The sequence below is a fragment of the Eubalaena glacialis genome, chromosome 11, assembly GCF_028564815.1.
Source record: "Eubalaena glacialis isolate mEubGla1 chromosome 11, mEubGla1.1.hap2.+ XY, whole genome shotgun sequence".
Classification (NCBI taxonomy): Eukaryota; Metazoa; Chordata; class Mammalia; order Artiodactyla; family Balaenidae; genus Eubalaena; species Eubalaena glacialis.
Window position 1 is genome coordinate 16880578 of NC_083726.1, and position 19901 is coordinate 16900478.

Consider the following 19901-nt stretch of genomic DNA (forward strand, 5'->3'; position numbering starts at 1 on the left):
GAGGAAACAGCATGTGCAAAGGCCCTGAGTTGGGAAGGAGTCTGGAGAAACCAACCTGTACAAGAGAAAAGACCTACATTTACTGATGTTTGCAGAGTCTTCCCAGTTAAATGCATATATTTGCTCTAAATAACTTTATTACAGAGCTGACCAGGTGGCATGTCCCATTCACGGGCAAAGTGCTTCCACTCAGTGTTACAGGATCTCATTCTTAAAAAGGCACAGACAACTAAGAATCTCCTGACCTTTGAGAAAGTCCTTTAATGTGAAATTCAAACCACAGGAGAAAATAAAGAGGAACTTGGAGAATCAAGCTAATTATCAGGGAGCAGAAAGACATTTTAAAGTAAAACAACACTATACTAAAATGTCTGGAGAGATAAAAGAAATTATTGTATCCATGACAAAAGAACACACTGGTATCAAAATTAACATTCAAAGAGTAAGAAAGATAGAGCTCTTGGAAATTAAAATTATGACAGTTGAAATGAAAAAACTAATCAATAGACGGGTTGGAAATTAGAGTTGAGGATATCTTCCAGAAAGTATAAAAAAGTCAAAGAGATAGAAAATAGGAGAGAAAAGATAAGGAACTAATTCTATCAGTCTTGGAAGTTCAGTGGTCTACTGAAAGAGGGTCTAGAAAGAGACAACAGGGGAGAAGAGAGAAAGGAAGTTATTAAAGAAATAACATAGGAAAAGACCTTACGAACATGCAAAAAGAATCATAATACTCCTATCGAAAGGTGGAATCTGTTTCTCCACGCTGAGTCTAAGCTGGCTTTATGACTTGCTTCAGCCAATAGAATAGGGCAGAAGTTCCAGGCTTCGAGAAGCTCTGTGTATTTCCACTCTTGCTCTTGGGACCACTGCCAACGACTGCTAACCATGCAAACAAGCCTGGCTACCCTATGAGAGACAAGACGGAGCACAGATGGGTGATTGCAGATGAGTACAGCCTAGATCAGCTGAGCCTGGCCACATCTGTACCACTGCTCAGCAGAGCCCGGATCAAATGACTGTCAACAACTAAACTGTGGGCATGCAACAAAAGCTGTTACAACGAGCTTCTAATCTGAAAAGTGCCACCAACAGCTCACTCCAAGGAATGAATTAAAGGTACATCACTATGAGATTTCAGAATATTATGGGATAAGGAGAAAATCCTAAAGAAAAAAACCACCAGGTCACATAAAAAGGAACAGAAATGAGAATGGCACTGAAATGACAACAATGGCAATTATTCAATGGCATTGAAATAGCAACACTAGATGCTGGAAGAGAGTAGAGCAGTATCTCTGAAGTTCAGAGGGAAAAATATTTCTCACCTAGAGATTTTCTATCCAAACAAGATGTGTTAGTTTTTATTGCTGCCATAACAAAGTACCACAAACTTAGCAGCTTAAAACAGCACAAATTTATGATCTCACAGTTCTGGAGGTCAGATACATGGCAGGCGAGGCTGGTTACTCAGGCGTGAGGCTTGCAAGGCCTAAGTCACAGTGTTGGCACAGCTGTGTTCCTTTCTGAAGTCTCTAGATTGAGAATCTTAGGCCAACCTCATGCAGGCTGTTGACAGAACCAAGTTCCTTTCAGTTTTGGGACAAAGATTCCCACTTTCATTGCAGGCTGTTGGCCAGAGGGGTTGTTCTCCACTTCTAGAAGCTGCCCACATTCCTAGGCTCATGGTTTCCTACGTTTGTCTTCAAAACCAGCAATGCTGCTTCAAGGTCTTCTAATGCTTCAAATCTCTGTTATCACCCCTGCCTCATCACTCTTGTCAGCCAGAGACAGTTCTCTGCTCTTATGGGTTCATATGGTTATACTGGGCTCATCTGGGTAGTCTAAGATATTTTCCCCATCTCCAGGTCCATAATCTTAATCATATCTGCAAATTCCCCTTTCCCATGTAATGTAACATATTCACAAATCCTGGAAATCAGGGTGTGGACATTTTTACCTACAAAATTATGAAACAAGTGTAAGGCCAGAATCAAGACATTGTCTCAAAAATGTAGCTTCCCATTTTCTGTTTCTCAGAAAGCTGTCGGAGGACAGCCTCCACCAAACAAGGTAGGAGATGATGAGTAAGACTTGGGACTGGAAGGTAGATGCTGATGAAAGGAAGCCCCAAGACCAGACCTCTGTGGCAGGACAAAGAATGACATGTATGAAAAAGTCTTACTGAAGAGGGTTGGGGGAAAGGTGCTGAGTAAGTCAGTCTGGGAATGAGTGGGTCTGGAAGACTAAAGGCAAAGGGAACTGTACAAAAGCCCTGTACTCTAGCAGATCAAGGTGAGCCCCATGTTGGTATGGGTTACCAATACTGAACCCCGTATATGTGTATACTGAAATGAACAAATAAGTAAGTGGATGACAGATGCTAGGATCTAGGTTTCTCACTGTTGGAGTGGGAGATTACAGGTGGGTAATGGGAGAAGGCTGGAATGATACCTGTCTTAATGGATTAGAGTTGGAGACATCTGTACGAATGCATGTATGGCTTAATATAGACACAGATGGTTACATATGGAAACATTTATAGGTATATAGCTATATACCAGTTAGTATACAGACATATATTTCCTTGTTCTGTCAGGTGAAAGGGCCTAGAAGCAATGATGCTCTAGTGGCAATGAGCATGCCCAGACCTTAGTTTCTATAGTATTCGCCAATAAAAGGAACCAGGGCTTCTTGGAGAAAAGGTTGATTCTAGGACTGTGGCAGGAAAGGTACAAGATGATTCTGGAACATCTTTTAGTGCCAGAAAGTAAGGAAGTGCTCATGCACAAATGAAAAACAACCTATAATGATAAATGATAAAGGTATGTTAGAGGCATACAGGAGCCGACAACAGCTCAACCTCAGTTGTCCTGAGCAGCAAAATACTTACGGTAGTAAACGTAGTATTGAATTATAACCCAAAGTATAAAAAGAATCGATAAGTTCATACTGATAGAAATAAATAAATGAATAAATAAGTAAATGGGAGAAGAAGAGACGAATCTCCTATGCAGAAGAATCCCAAATAATTTATGCAGATACTCCATCCTCAAGGTGATGGAGCATAGCTCCTTTCTCCTTAAGTGTGGGTTGCACACAGTGACTTTCTTCCAAAGAGTACAGTATAGACAAGGGAAAGAAAGAGTAACTTTACAGTGGAGAAGCCTGGACAAACACCACCTCCATCCAGGTTTCAAGGTTAATGTCAACATTGGTAAGTGATATTGATAGTACAATATGCACTTTTGATAGTGTGTGATGAGAACGGCCCTTTACCTCTGTGGTCTTCCTCCCCCAAACCCATAGCCCCAGTCTAATCGTGAGAAAAATGTCAGACAAGTCCCAACTGAGGGACATTCTACAAATATCTGACCAGTACTCCTCAAAATGGTTAAGGTCATCAGAAAGAAGGACAGCCTGAGAGATTATCACACCCAAGAGGTACCTAAGGAGACAGGATGACTGTAATATGGAACCTGGATGGGATCCTGGAACAGAGAAAGGACTTTAGGTAAAAAGTAAGGGAATCTGAATAAAGTATGAACTTCAGTTGAGAATGCATTCGTACTGGTTCATTCATTGTGAAGAACATATCATACTGATGTAAGATATTAATAAAGGAAACTGGGTGTGAGGTATATGGAAACCTTCGTAATATCTTCACAATAAGTTTTTTAGATCTAAAACTCTTCTAAAAGAAAAAAATTTTTTTTAAAAAGAACAGATTGGAACATATTGGGACATGTTGTAGTAGTGAGGATAATTATTGTTTCATGAAATTTTTGTTTTCCTTAACCATAAATATATATGTAGACACACACTGGGTCTTGTAAAATACATTTTTTACTGCGGATTGGGTAGGCAAAGTTTGAAAAACACTGCATTAGAGGATTTCTGTTTGCTCTAAAATTTCTTAGAATTATTCATTTTAAGTTGTTTAGTGAGAAGTTTCATTCATTCAGTAACAATCATCCAGTGATGAACCGCCACGTCCAGAGAACCGTGTTTGGTGCTGTAGGATGTGCCACAGATGAACAAGGCACAGGGTTCCCTCTGCTAGGGAAAGAAGCAGAAAAACAAATACAGGGTCACGCAAGAGGCCGTGAAATAAACGCTAAGGTTTATAAAAGTGCCCTGAAAGCACGGAGGACAAAGGAGTTGGAGTTGATTCAGAGTGTTATGAAAAGCTGACTAGGAGCTGGCAGTTTAGCTAGACCTCAACAAAAATAAGAAGCACTAATGCTTACTCATCACTTTCTATGTTGCCAGAGTCCCTGCAAGAGTATTACACAGATCACCTTCCTTTATCCTCACACATCTTACTGGCGAGGCGCTGCTTTTACCTCTCCACTTTCCAGATGAGCAAACTGAAGTTAGAGAGGTGAGGGAATCGCCCAGGGATGCCCGGCCAGGAAGTGGTGGGGTAAGATCTGTGCCACGTCCTGTGACTTGGAGTTGCTTACCCCACCTATACCGACTGACTCTGGTTTCCTCTAGCTACAGAGTCTGATTTCGGATTTACAGTCCCTCAAGAGAGTGTCCGTGTCATTGCCTTTGTTTGCTACCACTGCCCCTCTTCCTTCTTCCTTCTTGAAACACTCCTACATAACCTTCAGAGCCCAGCTCAGTGGCTACCTCCTTCCTGTAGCTGTTCTCTATACCATCTCTCCCAGCAGAATTCATGATTCCCTTGCTTGCATTAAAGCTTTGGTTGGACAGGCTATCTCCCCCACCTCCACCCCAGCCTCCCCACTCAGATCGCGGCCAGTCATCTGTCTCTTTGTGTCTCTGCCTCCCAGCAGAGTATCTGGTACCCGGCTGTTGCCCAATAAATGAGAAGGGAAAGAGGGGAGAACCATAGGATTTCCATGAGTAAATAAGGAGAGACAGGAATACCAAGCTGAGAGTAACACATGAGCAAAAACAGTGGCAAAGTGAGAGGATGGAATGGTCTGGCAGGGATGGGGTGTAAGGTGCCCAGATGCGTGTAGCAGGAGAGATGGATAATTATGCCAGCCTGGGGCTGGATTGTGCAGAACTGGGACGCTTTGCCAGGAAGCTGGGGCTTTATTCTGTAGACCACGGTGCACCGTGGAGGGGTTTCAGAGTCGAGGGACAAGATTTGAATTGAGTGACACTTTTCTATTTTATTCTATTTTCTCACCTTTGAAGAGGCTGGAAGACGAGAGAAAACATGAAAACTAATATTTATCATGTATCTATTATATTTCAGGCACTGACCTAAAATCTTTACATAAGTCTTCTCATTCATTCTCACGCCAACCCAGTACACCAGATATTTCCCCTTGTTTTACCGTTGAGAAGATAAAGCTCAGACAGGTTAAGTAATTGATCCAAGATCACGCTGTTGAAAAATGGCAGACCTAGGATTTGAACCCAGTTTTGTCTGGTTCCAAAGCACATTTTATTTTCCCACCACATCATCCTGCCTCCTTAAAAAACCCCATAGTCCCTCCTCTTCCTTGTGCCTGTTTCCCTTCTTCCCTGACCCACTTCCCTTTGCCTTTTTCCTCCTGTTTCCCTAGACCTAAGTGACAACAGGCTGAAGAGAGGGTGACTTGAGCCCTAGCATTAGGGACCACAGTGATGGTTTAATTTCCCTCCTTCCATGGTGGAGAGAGATGCCGAGCTTGGAGCAGACCAGCAGGATGCACTGGCCAGGAATACAGTCCCTGGAAATGCTGCAGAGGCCCTGGCTTCCAGGAATCTTTCTAATCTTTCAAAGGAGACCTTCCCTCCAGCCAGTGAGTAACCCAAGATAGTTAGGTCACCCATTTTAGAGCGCTTTGGTGTCTGCTGGTTTGAAATCTCCTTTTGTGTGTACTTTTTTTGCTTTCTTTCTAAAACACTTTTCTTCCAAGCCTATCAGAGTAGCCAACAACACAGAAGGAGTTAAGGACTGAAAAAAAAAAGAAAAGCCAGTCTTCCCTTTCTTGATAATGGTATTATGACTCTGGCATTCCAATTCAAACTTCTCCTAAGTTTTCAAGCAATGGATGCTTTATATGTGCTTGTGATTAAAATATGATGTACCTTAAAAGCCATTCCAGCCTCTTGTGATGTGGTCATAAAAATTATTTCAGCATTCAATATACCTCATTCCCATCATGTCAGCTTTGAGACCATGGCTAGATGAATCATTGGAGAAATGAAACGCTTAGCAGAATGTTTTTCTTTCTGATTGTGGGGCTTATTCGATTAAGGGATAAAAGTAAATTGATCAAATATGTGGATGTTTGGAGTTTATTTTTATCGCTGCTGAGCAAATTTTGAAAGGCAGCGATCTGATCTGATTCGATTTTCCTCTCTGTGGTGTGCTGTGAAAGAGGAAGCGCTGGTAAGAAAGGCCTGCTGGCCCGGCCAGGGGGTGAGTGATGGGCGAGCTTCCATTGGGGAAGCTTCATCCCTGGATGAACACTTCCCGGGTCAGTGTTCCTGACCCTGCTGTAAGTGCTCCAGATCGTAGCAGCGTCAGGAAAGCCCCCTTCTCAAGGAGCACTGGCCATGTCACGACAAGCTGACTTTGGAGCTTTCGCGGAGTTCATAAAAAAAAAACCACTTAGCTTTGCAGACTCCACAGTCCGTTTTCCACAATTTACAAGATTGTAAATCAACTGTGCAGACTCCGCACAGCCCGTTTGCATGAACATCCTTCCTTTCAACCTGGGGTCCCCGTGGCCCGTCCCTCTTCCCACCTCTTGTCTCCTTCACTGTCCCATTACTCAGGTGGTGGAGGTTTTGGGAAAATGAGAAGAGGCAGAGAAAAAGCCAAAGGATGCAGGGGCAGAAAAGGGACCATGGGTTTTCATTTCAGCTGCATTCTTAACCCCCGGCCGGCCTCCAGGGGCTCCTGTGGCTGGGGTAGCAGCAGGCTGCCTCCTTGCTCTGAAATCCCCAAGATTCATTAAATGTCATTGTTTTCACAGATTACTAACAACAACAATAATAATAAATAGTAAAATTGGTTAAGTGTGTTCTTTGTGCCTGAAGTACACTGAGGCCTTACGTTCTTTATTGCATTTAATCCTCACAACCACCTTATGAGGTAGGTGTTGTTAGTATACTTACAGATACAGGATAACTGAGGTACAGCAAGTTTTAGTAACTGGCACACGTAGTGGAACTCGTATTTGAACCTATGCATTTCGACTCTGGGCACTGGGTGTGTAATCACTGCATTAAACTGCTCCCCACATACTACAAATGTAATACTTTGTTGTTAAAATTCAGATGATACATCACTAATTATTAGAGAAATGCAAATCAAAATCACAATTAAGGTATCATCTCACACTGGTCAGAATGGCCATCATTGAAAAGTCTACAATTAACAAATGCTGGAGAGGGTGTGGAGGAAGGGAACCCTCCTACACTGTTGGTGGGAATGTAAATTGGTGTAGCCACTATGGAGAACAGTATGGAGGTTCCTTAAAAAAAACTAAAAATGGAGTTACCATATGATCCAGCAATCCCACTCCTGGGCATATATTCCAAAAAAATGAAAACTCTACTTCAAAAAGATACATGCACCCCAATGTTCGTAGAAGCACTATTTGCAATAGCCAAGACATGGAAGCAACCTAAAGTATCCATCGACAGATGAATGGGTAAAGAAGATGTGGTGTATATATACACACACACACACACACAATAGAGTATTACTCAGGCATAAAAAAGAATGAAATAATGCCATTTGCAGCAGCATGGATGGACCTAAAGATTATCATACTGAGTGAAGTAAGTAAGAGAGAAAGACAAACATTATATGATATCACTTATATGTGGAATCTAAAAAATAATACAAATGGATCTATATACAAAACAGAAACAAACTCATAGACAAAGAAAACAAACTTACGGTTTTTGAAGGGGAAAGTCGGGGAGGGATATATTAGGAGTAAGAGATGAACAAATACACACTACTATACATAAAATAGATAAGCAACAAGGATTTACTGTATAGCACGGAGAACAAAATTCAATATCTTGTAATAACCTATAATGGAAAATAATCTGAAAAAATATAACTGAATCACTTTACACCTGAAACTAACACAAGATTGTAAATCAACTATATTTCAATTTTTTAAAAATTCAGATGATACATGTGTGCATAATGTGGAAAGTTCAATGTTCCTTCCTTCTCCCTCCACCAATTCCTACCTTCCAGAACATTCTAGCCTGGTTGGCTTAGCCAGGTTCTGTCTCCTCCCAACCTCTACTGAACAGTGATCCTACGAAGGGGCCCAGATTCCGTAAGGAGCCAAACTACCTGGGGCAGGTGTCTCTGTGAAGGGACACCCCCCAACACAAGTTAGGCAGACCCACACTCATGGAAGGCAAAGCCAAGGGTGTGGGCATGTGTGTGTGGAGAGCTTGCCGCAGCCCGAGCTTGGGAAATCCTGGAGCAGCCAGGCTAGGCAGTGCTTCTAGAGGACAAGGCCTTCTCAAGGCCTTCCCCCGGCATACAGCACTGACTGTCCCAGTGGTCAGCTGACCTCGGAGGCTGAGTAAAATCCCTGGAGTCGGGGAGCAGGGAGAACCTTAGAAAAATAAACAATCTTATCTCCTTTACTAGGCTGTCCAGCTCCCCCCACTACCACCCACTCTGTACACACACACACACACACACACACACACACACTCACACACTTTAGAGTTCATTTCTCTCTCCCTCTTCTCTTCTGCGCTAGCAGGTGCTAAAATATCACGGTAAAGAGCATTGACCTTGGGGTCAGTTTACCTGTGTTTGATCTGGCTCTGCCACTTATTAACTGTGTTATCTTGGTTACATTTCTCACTCTCTGAGCCCCAGTGTGCTCATCTATGAAATGGGATTGATAATGTTTACACCTCAAGGATGTTGGGAAACTTGGAATTACTACGTGCAAAGCCTGCGGTGCCCAGTCACTGCAGTTGATCAGGAAGTATTGTAATCTTGGCGCAAGTGTAGAAGGGGCAACTAGTTCAGCCTGGAAGGATGTGCAAAGGGCTTGGCGTGGTCAGCTTGTGAATCCCTGGGATTGGGATTTCTCCTACTCTCCTTCACCCAGGTACCTGGCAGAGGGTCTTGCCCATAGAAGGTACTCTGAAACATTGGCTGACTTGTACTTTGAATAGAACTAAGCTATAAAAGGGTCTGGAACTGGCCATGTGCTCTGATGAGTTAAGAGACTAGGGAGAATTAGGAAGATACTGCTAAGAGTCTGAAAATACCTATTAGTAGAGTTGATAAACATAAGCAAAAGAAATTCCTTGTCGGCATTAACACAAGATGCCGGGAGCATGGACCTTTCTGCGGACTTTCTTTTGCAAACAGTTTACAAACAAAAGAAGGGGTGGATGGATGTGGTGGGGCATGAGGAGAAATGCCAGGCTAATGACTGAAGAGGCCAAACCATTTACAAAAATAGCACTCCTTCTTGCACAATCCACCTCTGAAAATGCATCAGCGAGCACGAGGCTGCTTTAATAGCCAGAGACACACAGGAAGCTGCTCATCTCATTCAGTGGCCCCGTCCTACCCAGGCCAACTCAAGTGAAGATGCTCATGGCCTGCCTCCGAGTCAGCATGAAGCGGCAGCCCAGAGCGAATGAAAACTCGTCCAGCTGCCCAGTCTAAAGGATGTGGTTGGCCCCGAGCCAGAACATGTTATTAGACTGGAATTTTTTTTCAGGCTCTAAATTTAACCAGCCGGAGTTCTTTTTAAAGTACCATCCTATTCAAACTTGCAAATTGAAGAATTCGCCGTTAAATGGGATTTGATTCTAGGCAGAACCCAATGTCCTTGGCTTGGCCCCTTCTCTTGTACAGTACGCCATCCACCCCTGCCGGGCCATCTGTGGTATGTGTCAGCCAAGGGCTGCAGGCGGCGTGCTTGGACAACAGGGATCTCGATAGACTTGACCTCTTTTTGAGGTGACACTGCTAACATCCTTGTAACCCTTAGCAGGCCAAAAGAGAAGAAAGTTCAACAATGGGGGAGAGAGGAGAAAAAAAGTTAGAATGAACTAGGATGTCAGAGAAATAGTATGTGCGATGGGACCACACCTGGAGGGAGGTTTAACACACCTTCCTCTCTCTGCTTGAGGACAGACTCTTGCTGACAGAAGCTTTAGCCAAGAACTCAAGTCACATAAACACTGCCATGCTTGACTTCACTTTAATATGAAAATCCTTCTTTCTTCTTTTTGATAAACAAATAGAGATTGGTGGAATCCAAAGTGGAAATTAAAGTGATGAAAGACAAACTAATATTACATAGTATAATCCTATTTTAGGCATATGTAATATAATCCCACGCACATTTCAAAAATCTAGAAGGATTTATATCAAAGTGTTAACAATAGGTACCTCTATGTGGAATGATTAGAAATGTTTTAAATGCATCTTCTTTTTTCTTATTTTTATTAAAATATTTTTGAAGTGAACATGAACTGCTCTTGTAATTGGAAAATATTTTTTTAATTAAAAAATTTGACAAGCTGATATATGGCACTGATTGAACTATTTACTCCTCCAAAATGTGTGAAAGGCAGGCGTGATTGATGCCAAGGGTGGAGGTTAAGGCAATGTCTTCAATAACTGAGGGAAATGAGAAACCTTCTGGGAATTGTTCCTTTTCACTGTTCAGTGTGCTGATCCAATGTTTGACAATGTCACACACTCAGTAGCCCTTCCCATGTAACATTTTTCTGATGTATAAACTGAGTTTGACATAGCCTCACACTTCGGTTGCCTGTGAAGGATCTTTTATTTAAAAAAAAATCGATCATGTATTATTCATATTTTTAACAAGTGATCGAAGCCATAATATCAACTCTGGGTAAACTGTGCTTCACACAGAGTACATGTTGCATGAATGAATAAATGAATGAATGAAAAAACCAAGACAATAAAAGACTTAGTCCTTGCCCTGAAGGAATTCACAATTTAGTTGGAGATATAGAATCAAGTGTATGAAACAATGGAAGGACAGAAAGAAAAAGGGAGTTGTAGAAGGACAGATGGAGAAGGAGGTTAATATTTATTAAATGCCTTCTAAGTGCACATTGGGCTAAATGCTTCCTGTATGGTACCTCATTTAGTCACTCAAGTACCCTATGGTGTAGGCATCATTTTTTCCATTGAAAAGCCAGGGTTCAGAGAGGTTAAATTAGTTCCTAAACATGCCACAGCTGGTAGGAGACTGAACCAGGAAAGGAACCTAGGGTCTCTGGACTCCAAATGAGCGTTGGCTCTGCTCTACCCTGACACCCCTCCCATGCACAGTCTCATGAAGTGAAGAGCGTACTGTGAAGGCGTGTGGCATCCAGCCACCAGTCCTTGAAAGGAGAGAGCGTGAGGGCTGCACCTAGCAGGGGATGTTGCCATGGGGCTGCTACAGCCCCGCCCTTTGAATGGATCCATCTTGCTTCCATCTGCCCTCAGTAACACATGAAAGTGGGCTCCAGCACGCTCGGGAGTCTTCTCCGTCCTCATCCCAAACTATTCACTCCGACTCATTTCGTGCCTCACATCCCACCCTACTCCACTCCCCCTCAGTCCCTGATCCTATGGTCGCATCTTCCTCTGGTGGCCCCAGAAGTCCCCTCGTGCCTGACACTCGGCTCCGTTTCTCCTGCATCCTCCTTTGGCTGCTTCCTGCATCACAATTCAGCCGTTCCCTCCGGCTGTGCTTCCTTGGAGGGTTAAATGAGATAACTTACATTAGCACTGAGCCCAATGCCTGGACATAAAAAACTTTCAGTAACTGTGAGTGCCTGTGATGGTGGGACCAAACACTACGTAGCGATTGGAGTCACTCGGACTTGGATTCAAATGTTTGTGCTGTCTTTTGACTAGCCTCTGTCCCCTTTCCCTGACTAACCTTGTGACCTTGGGCAAATCACCAAACCTCTCTGAGTCTCAGTTTCCTTTTCTGGAAAATAGGAACAATGATAACACTTTGCTTGTAGCGTGGCTGAAAAATTAAATGAGAAAATACACGTGAAGCGCTTAGCACAATGCCAGTCAGAGAGTAAAGGACCAATAAACAGTATCATCACGATTAATGGCATTAGTAATTGCATAGTTGCCATGGTTACAGGAATTCTGCCGGGAAAATTGCAGATCCAGGGTCCCGTAATTCAGCAAAGACCCTTGTGAGTAACACTTTCAATAGCCTTCCCTGGCCGGAAGAGCAGTAGCTAGACTTTTTTAGAATTCAAGACCAAAACATCAAGTGAATTCAGCCCCTTGGAACACAGAGGAGGAGGAAGGATAAAACAGCAGTAGTGGGCTTGTGAAATGCAGGATGCATTTGTAGGGCAAGTCAGACACTGAAGGATTTTCTGGCAGAGGTGTTATAGAAGGAAAATGAGGTTTCATTTAATTAATGAATTAATTAATCAATTAAACTTATATTGCCAGTTTTTTGGAATCTAAAGATAAATTAAGACCATTCTCGTAACTTCCAATCTGACTAGGGACATATTTCCCTAATGAGATCAACTAATACAATATAAAATGAGCTACATAGTTGGAGAATAGAGAAAGGGGCATCAGATATTGACGGGCGAAGGCATAAGTTTAAAATGTTTTGATTTTAAAGATTTGATAAACACATTCCCAGGAACACATTTATACTGCGTTTATAATGCTTTGTCTCGCATGGTCTTGTCCACGGAAGCATCAAGTTTCCAGCTAATTGCAGGATAAATCCAAGCTTAAGGAGATTCCATCAACAATACTCCCTGTTGACTGAACGCGCTGCTCTCCCAGGCAGCTCCACCTCTCACCGCCTGCAGACACTCTGTGTACATCTGTGATTTCACCTTTACTCGTGACTGATTGACCTAGAAAACTCTCCTCTCCCCTATCCTTTTGGTCCTCAGGAAATATTTACAGATCATTCGATGGTGGCTCCTGGAAGAGATAACAGATGGCTGGAAAACTCACCAGTAGGATTAGTAGATCTGAGTCACCAGTTTTTTTTCTACTCCTTGCATGCTTTCGAAAAAAACATTTCCCGATTCTTTCTGTTTAGCCAATGTGGTCACCATCACGTCCCTGGTTAGATGGGCCTAGCCTTTAGAAGGCCCATGCCCTGAGCTCAGGTCTAAGTAAGGACACACAGGCTGGACTGAGGACCCTGGCTCATCCTGCCACAGGTTTGGGTTAGGGCCTCTCCATGGGGAGACCGTGCTGCACTGCCCTCCTGAATTACACAGTCCCAGTTTTTTCCAAGCCTGGCTTCTTGTAAGATGTCCTTATTATCATACTTTGGGTCAGAGAGACTTGGCAGAGATGACTGGAAGCCAAGAGACAAAGGAATTTCAGCCCTCAATGTGGTCCAGATCCCAAAAGGCCGAGGTCAACAATGAGTGGGCAACAGGAGAGATGGGAGAGAGGTGCTGTCGGATTGAGGTTGGTGTCAATCCCAGGGCCCCCGCACCCACTCCTCTGCTGCTGACATGCCTCAGCTGCCTCCTTCTCCAGGGAGAGGGCCTCGCTAAACAGGTGACATCCACTCTGAAGATGAGGGTGGGGAGGGGAGGAGAGCCAGAACGTCGTGACTGCTGGGCACAGAGATGCGGGGCTGTAAGTCCTGTTCCAGAGCTCCCAGCACCAGGCTGAAGCCCATCCCTTGCTCCAGCTTCCTTCCCCTGCCCTAACCTACTTACTCCTTCCTCCCAAGAACATTCCCTCAATACATTGCTTTCACAAGAATCCTTATCTTAGGATCCACTTCTAGAGAATTCTCACTACGACAGGCACCGAACAGCTAAGGACCAAATCTGGGGTCAAAGTGGAAGATACATTTTTAGGAAAATAATTTAATTGCAGGTGTCACGTGTGTCATGGAGCAAGAATTGCTAGAATTGCTAGTGTTTTTCTGGACTTTTCCTGACCACGGCATCAAGAGCCACTCTTCTGGGGCACAGGCTCAAAGGGCCAATGTGAGGTCTGCCCTGGGTTGATAAAATGTTTAAGTTGGACTGAACAAAGATGGAAACAAATTACAAGTAGCTCATTGTTCCATCATCCAAAACAAAACAAAACAAACTGCTATGAGCATTTTGGTGCATTTCTTTCGAGATTTTTACTGCACGCAATTTTAATTACATTCCATGTATAATTTAGTGGTGATTTTTCACTTGATGTTAAATGTAAGCATTTTTACTAAGTTATTAAACTGTCTCATACTCCCTATTTTAGTAGCTGCATACTATACTATCATTGTGGGTATCACAATTTACTTAAAGATTGCCTTATAATTGGCCAGTTATGCAGAAAGCTTTAACTGTATTTAGTATTACGCCTTTAGAATAGATTCCCATAAGTGAAATTACTGGGTCAAAAACATGCATATTTTTAGGCTTATAAGACATATTTATTTCCCCAAGGATTGTATATATTTACCATTTCACCAATAATACGTGTATTTATTACACCCTACTACATCCCACCGTAAGTATAATTTAAATTTTGTTTTCTAATGTCATAGGAAAGTAACATTTCAGTGTCATTTAAATTTCTATTTCATTGTTTGCATATAAAGTTGGATATTTTCCCATGTTACGTTTACTTATAGGCATCTTTCTGTCAGTGTTTTAGTTGGGCCCTTCGGCTATCTAGCTTTTAGGATCATACATTCTTCTTTTCAATGTAGATGAACTCTTTACGCTCCAAAGATATTAACACTTTTGTCATATGTCTTACAAATATTTTCTCCCATTTCTCTTGTTCTTCATTTTCTAGTATTCCCTTTAAACATGCGGACATACTATACTTTTGTTCACTCAAATCTATTGATATTTTCCTTTGTGATTTATTGCTATTGTTTTTAAACTTAGTAACAAAACCATCTTGGGTATTAAAAGATGATAGACACCAAAATGTGAACAGCTGTTGATTTTCTCAGGATTAAAGCATGGTTGATTGTTCTTTTTTCCCTCTTTCTCTTACATTTTCTAAGTATTCTGTAATGAATTGATTTTTCTGTAATGAGGGAAACTTTAATGTGTTTCCTAACATTTCTTTTTTTTAACATTAAGTTTATTTTAGGAAGAGCTGAATTTTTTGAATTCTCCGGAGATTTGTCATTGGCAATGTTGAAATTAGCAATTGCTATGTGACAAATCAGCCTAAAACCCAGTAGCTTAAAACCACAGTCACGTATTATTATACTTTGTGTGTCTGGGGGTCATCTGGGGGTGGGATGATCTTGGCTGGGCTCTCTCGTGTGTCTGCAGGTGGCCTGGCGGGCTCCGTGGAGCAGAGTTTGCTGCTAAGCTGGGGCAGCTCTGCTCCACGTGGCTCTCATACCCCTCCTGGGACCCAGCCAACTCAGGCATATTCTTCACCGGGCAGTGGTAGAAGCTCAAGGGCTAATTTAAACACACAAGGCCCCTGAAGATGTAGGTCCACCTTCCCTTCTCCCTCATTCGTTTAACCGGGTCACCGGGGATAGAGAAATATACTCTGTCTTTATTGGAGGGGCTCCAAAGTCACACGAAGGAAGAATAAAGAATTGGGCTCAATAATGCAATCAGTCTATTATAGGTAAGAATAGATTTTTATCTCTTTACTTATATTTACAAAGAGATGTCTATTTACATCCGGCTTGGCTTATCAACAAAAAATTGTCTTTTTTTTCTTTCAAATGGTATATTACAAATTGATAGAGGATCTTCCCTAAATATTGCACAAAGGGAAACATCCAGTTCCAGACCAAGTAATTAAGGAAAAAAAAGCAGCTTCTTGTTCAGACATCAGACTCCAAGGACCTTGGCGAAGGCGCGAGATGGAAAAGCAAGCTGGGGGTCTCCAAATGCCCCATTTATGAATAAGCACCCACTGGGGCATCTCAGCACAGAAACAAATGGGCCCCAGGGAGAGGCTTTCTTTTGTGCCTTCAGACTCTGAACAGCCGTCAAGAGCCGTGGGCTCTGATCACAGCAAGTAAATTGGAACCGGCAGGTGCAGTGACAAAGGCAATTCCTATGAGAGGCCTATTTACACTGATGTCAGATGTCTGAGATGGCAGGTGTGCACAAACAAAAGCGAGACACGCAGGAAGCTCCGCCCATGTCACCAGTGTCCTAGTTTGGACCAGGTTTAACGGAGACATTGTCTTTCTCATCCCCGTGGGGACCTGCTGGCTAGGGGACCATCATAAGAGTGGCTAAGATGGCAATGTTAATATTCCTGGACATTCACAAAGCACCTCATAGTTTCTAAAGGCCTTTCATAAGCTTCATTTCATGTAAGTCTCGCAATAACCATTCAAAAATATATAGTAATGTTTATTCTCTTTTATATTGAAGGAAATGTAGTTTAACTACCATAAGCCAGATGAAAAAATAGTTTGAGTCACAATAGCTTAAATACTTTGTAAGTCCCTTTTGTGGTAAATAAAGAAGCAACGTGTCTGTGGTCCAAGAATTATCATCAAGCAAATGTAACTTCCTTGAGATACTGCCAGCAATGGACTTCAGGATGTGAAGTCAGATGAGGCCAGAGGCAGGAGGAAGGGGTCCCAAGAGAGCCCTAGGATCCCTACTTTTTCTGAGGGAGCATCTGGGGCCCATGCCTGGGGCCGAGGAGTGAGAGAACCAGACTGACCTGACTTCACGGCCTGGCCACTCTCTTCTCTTCAAAGCTCTCACTCAGACCTGAGGTCAAAGGTCTAATTGTATTTCTTGCTGATCCTTTCAGAATACTAATGGGCTGCTTAAAGAGCTTGCTGCCTAAAAGCCCTACTGCTTTTAGAAAGGGGGAGCTTTTAAAGAAGAGGGTTTTGTTAAGTGGGCGCTCTGGAATTTTCCATTTATACGAAAAGGGTGTTTGATACTCAAGAGGGTATCTGTCATTTGGGGGAAAGGTTAAGTCAATTATTTTGTCTGGAGATGAAAAAGATGGAGCGTCAGCTTAATAACAGACTCCAGGGCTATGAGAAGCAGTTTTGGGGAAGATGGCGGCCACCTGTCTATCTTCTCCAAAGCAGAAGAAGAATCGGGCTTTTGTGGAGGGAAGAAGATCTAAGTGAGGCCAATGGAAAAGCTGTTGGGCTGCAGCACTGAGCGCCCCTGCTTCTGTAGATTATCAGTAGAATCCCTCCAGTGGAAGCTCACGAGGAAGGGAGATTGGCTGGTGAGCCTTAGATGCTTTTCTTTGGTTTCCTGACTCTGAGATTTGCTACTGGGAGATAAAATTGGGACAGTAAAAGCCAAGGAGTGCTGAGACCTAGATATAGGTCCTGATTCCTGTTTACTTCTTGAGTATAAGATACTTAATTTTCCTGGACCTCCACTTCCATCTGTATAATTGGATTCCTCTTATCCACACGACTCTCCGCTGGTAGCTTTATGAAGCTTTATGGACTCGGATAATGTACGTCAAAGTGCACTTCAAGCCACACGTCACTGAGCAAGTGAAAGGTATTATTTTTCCTGGAATAAATGCTGATTATTTTTCAAGTCTAGTGAACACTTAAAATTTTCCTTCCTGCTTTGGAGAAAGTTGCCAGATGGTTTTGGACCCAACCTTGAATTAACGCGCCAATTATTTTCTTGTAGCTCTCAGGCCTCTTCCTGCATGCTCAGCCTTGAACAAGTCCTGTTTGCCACCAGCTGCTCACAGAGTTGTGCCTTTTAAGGGTGAGGAGGCCTCAGACAGCATCTTCTAAACCAGCTTCCAACCATGTTGGTTTCCCTTTTATGGGTGGTCCTTGCATGCCCCTGGGAATGGGGAAACTATCTCATTCTTTTTTTTTTTTTTCTTAAAGACACCAATTGTACTTGGACATTTGTTTGTTTGGTTTTTTTTAATTAATTAATTTATTTTTGGCTGTGCTGGGTCTTCATTTCTGTGCGAGGGCTTTCCCTAGTTGTGGCAAGCGGGGACCACTCTTCATCGCGGTGCGCGGGCCTCTCACCATCGTGGCCTCTCTTGTTGCGGAGCACAGGCTCCAGACGTGCAGGCTCAGTAGTTGTGGCTCACGGGCCTAGTTGCTCCGCGGCATGTGGGATCCCCCCAGACCAGGGCTCGAACCCGTGTCCCCTGCACTAGCAGGCAGATTCTCAACCACTGCGCCACCAGGGAAGCCCACTATGTCATTCTTAAAGTTGTTCCACTTTAAAAATTTTCAGATAGTTAACAATCCATTTTTCTTTATATGAAGCCCAAATCTATTTCCCTGTAGCAGAGCTCAAAAACTGAGACACTTACAGAGGCAGGTAAGATAAATGAATGAGATGGGGCTGGTAAAGACAAGGGGTCATGGAGGATGATGATTAACTGGAAAAGAGGTGCCCTTCAAAAGCAGATGGCTGCTCCTCCACACCAGTAGGTGATTTCTACTGGACCCTGCAGGAATGTGGGTCCAGACCTGCCAGACCTGGAGTTCCGTTTGGGGCTGGGGTAGCTTAACTCATGTGGAGTGTCCAAAGCGTCCCACTGGAAGGGAGGCTGTACTTGTTAAATATCAAGACTACAAACTGAATTTGCATCTTAATGACTTTAATACATTTTCACTTCTCAGCAAAGAGGAGTAAGGTGTAGACATCTCCCTCCATGGGGTGCCTCTCCTCCACCCCAAGTGCAGAACCTAGGGCGGCAGCCCGAAGTACTCACCCAAAGGATGGTGTTTCCAGATCCCTTGAATTTTTAAGAGACGATGGAAATTTTATTTTTACGTCCATTTTCAAGGTTTTGAAGTTAGTTTTACGTTAAACATTTCATAAAGGCTGTATGAACCAGACAAGCTATTCTTGGGGAGGTGAATGTGGCCCACGGACCACCAGCCTGCAACCCCTGCTGTCACAGAGCTGCCACCCTCCGTCTTAGTTCTACCCTTGGTGACCAGATGGAAACAGTCCATTCCCAGCTCTGTAAGATGGGCCTTCAGAGATTCAAAGTCATCTCTATAGCCTCTCTAGGTATTTTCATCACCAGAGTAAAAATCATCAGCAAATTTTTATTTCCCTTTTTGTCAAAATTTCCATCCACATCACCATCTCCTTGGACCCAGGATCCTTCAACCTAGACTATCAGAAGAAATTAGTAGTCATCCACTTATGTGCATATTTGTAAGGTACCACTTGCTCAAGACCAGATTCAAATCGCATGATCCAGTTGTTTGTTTGGCCTTAAATTACCCATTCTGATTTGGGGGACGGAATCTCTGGACACATACCTTCAGGGCTTAATTTGCTTAACAATGTCATTGATGACAGAGCAGGAACATCAGTGGAGCAACTGATCTTTTTAAAAATGAGAATTAGAAAATGTTAGACCTGAAAGAGAATTTAAGCATCATAGAGTTAGCCCAAAGGTGGCAAATCAGTTCACGTGACGCCAACTCCAATGGCCAGCTAGGGACTCCCGGGAGCGATGCATTGAGAAAGCTTCTGAAGAATCCTAGAGAAAAACCAGGAAAAGGCAAGAGAGAAATGGTCACATGGGTGTCACTTATTTGCCATTCCTGTTATTTTGCAGGTTAGGAGACTGAGGCCAAGAGCAATAATTTGACAATGAAATTGAAGCCAAACTCCAGCTGGGCCCCTCATCCCCTGATTCCTCGGTTCTCTGTCTCCTAGTGCAGTCATTTCTAGACTATGTTTCATGGAGCCCTATGGGTGCTCTACAGTGAGGTGCCTCAGGGGTCTCTAGAGGGTGGAGGCTGGTCCACTTGGGCTCCTAGACTCTCATGTCCACTTCAGCCAACAAACAACTCCTCTTCCTCTTCTCCTTTTGAGCTTTTGCTTAAGAATTTGTTTGAAAAAAATGTTTATCGGTTAAAGAAACATTAAATGCATCAGTGCATTTTATTATGTGATTCCCCATCTTTTGTAATGGACTTATTAGTTAATTAATCAATTCAGTTGTCTTT

At 43.0% G+C, this 19901-nt stretch overlaps 1 long non-coding RNA gene across 1 annotated transcript in view; it reads right to left on the reverse strand.

Annotated features, from left to right (window-relative positions):
* Nucleotides 1–19141: 19141 nt before the first annotated feature.
* LOC133101078 (uncharacterized) overlaps nucleotides 19142–19901 on the reverse strand; it is a 151502-nt gene continuing 150742 nt past the window's right edge. Inside the window, exon 5 of the long non-coding RNA XR_009702588.1 lies at nucleotides 19142–19429. This is a non-coding gene — a long non-coding RNA (uncharacterized LOC133101078). The remainder of the gene's footprint in view (nucleotides 19430–19901) is intronic.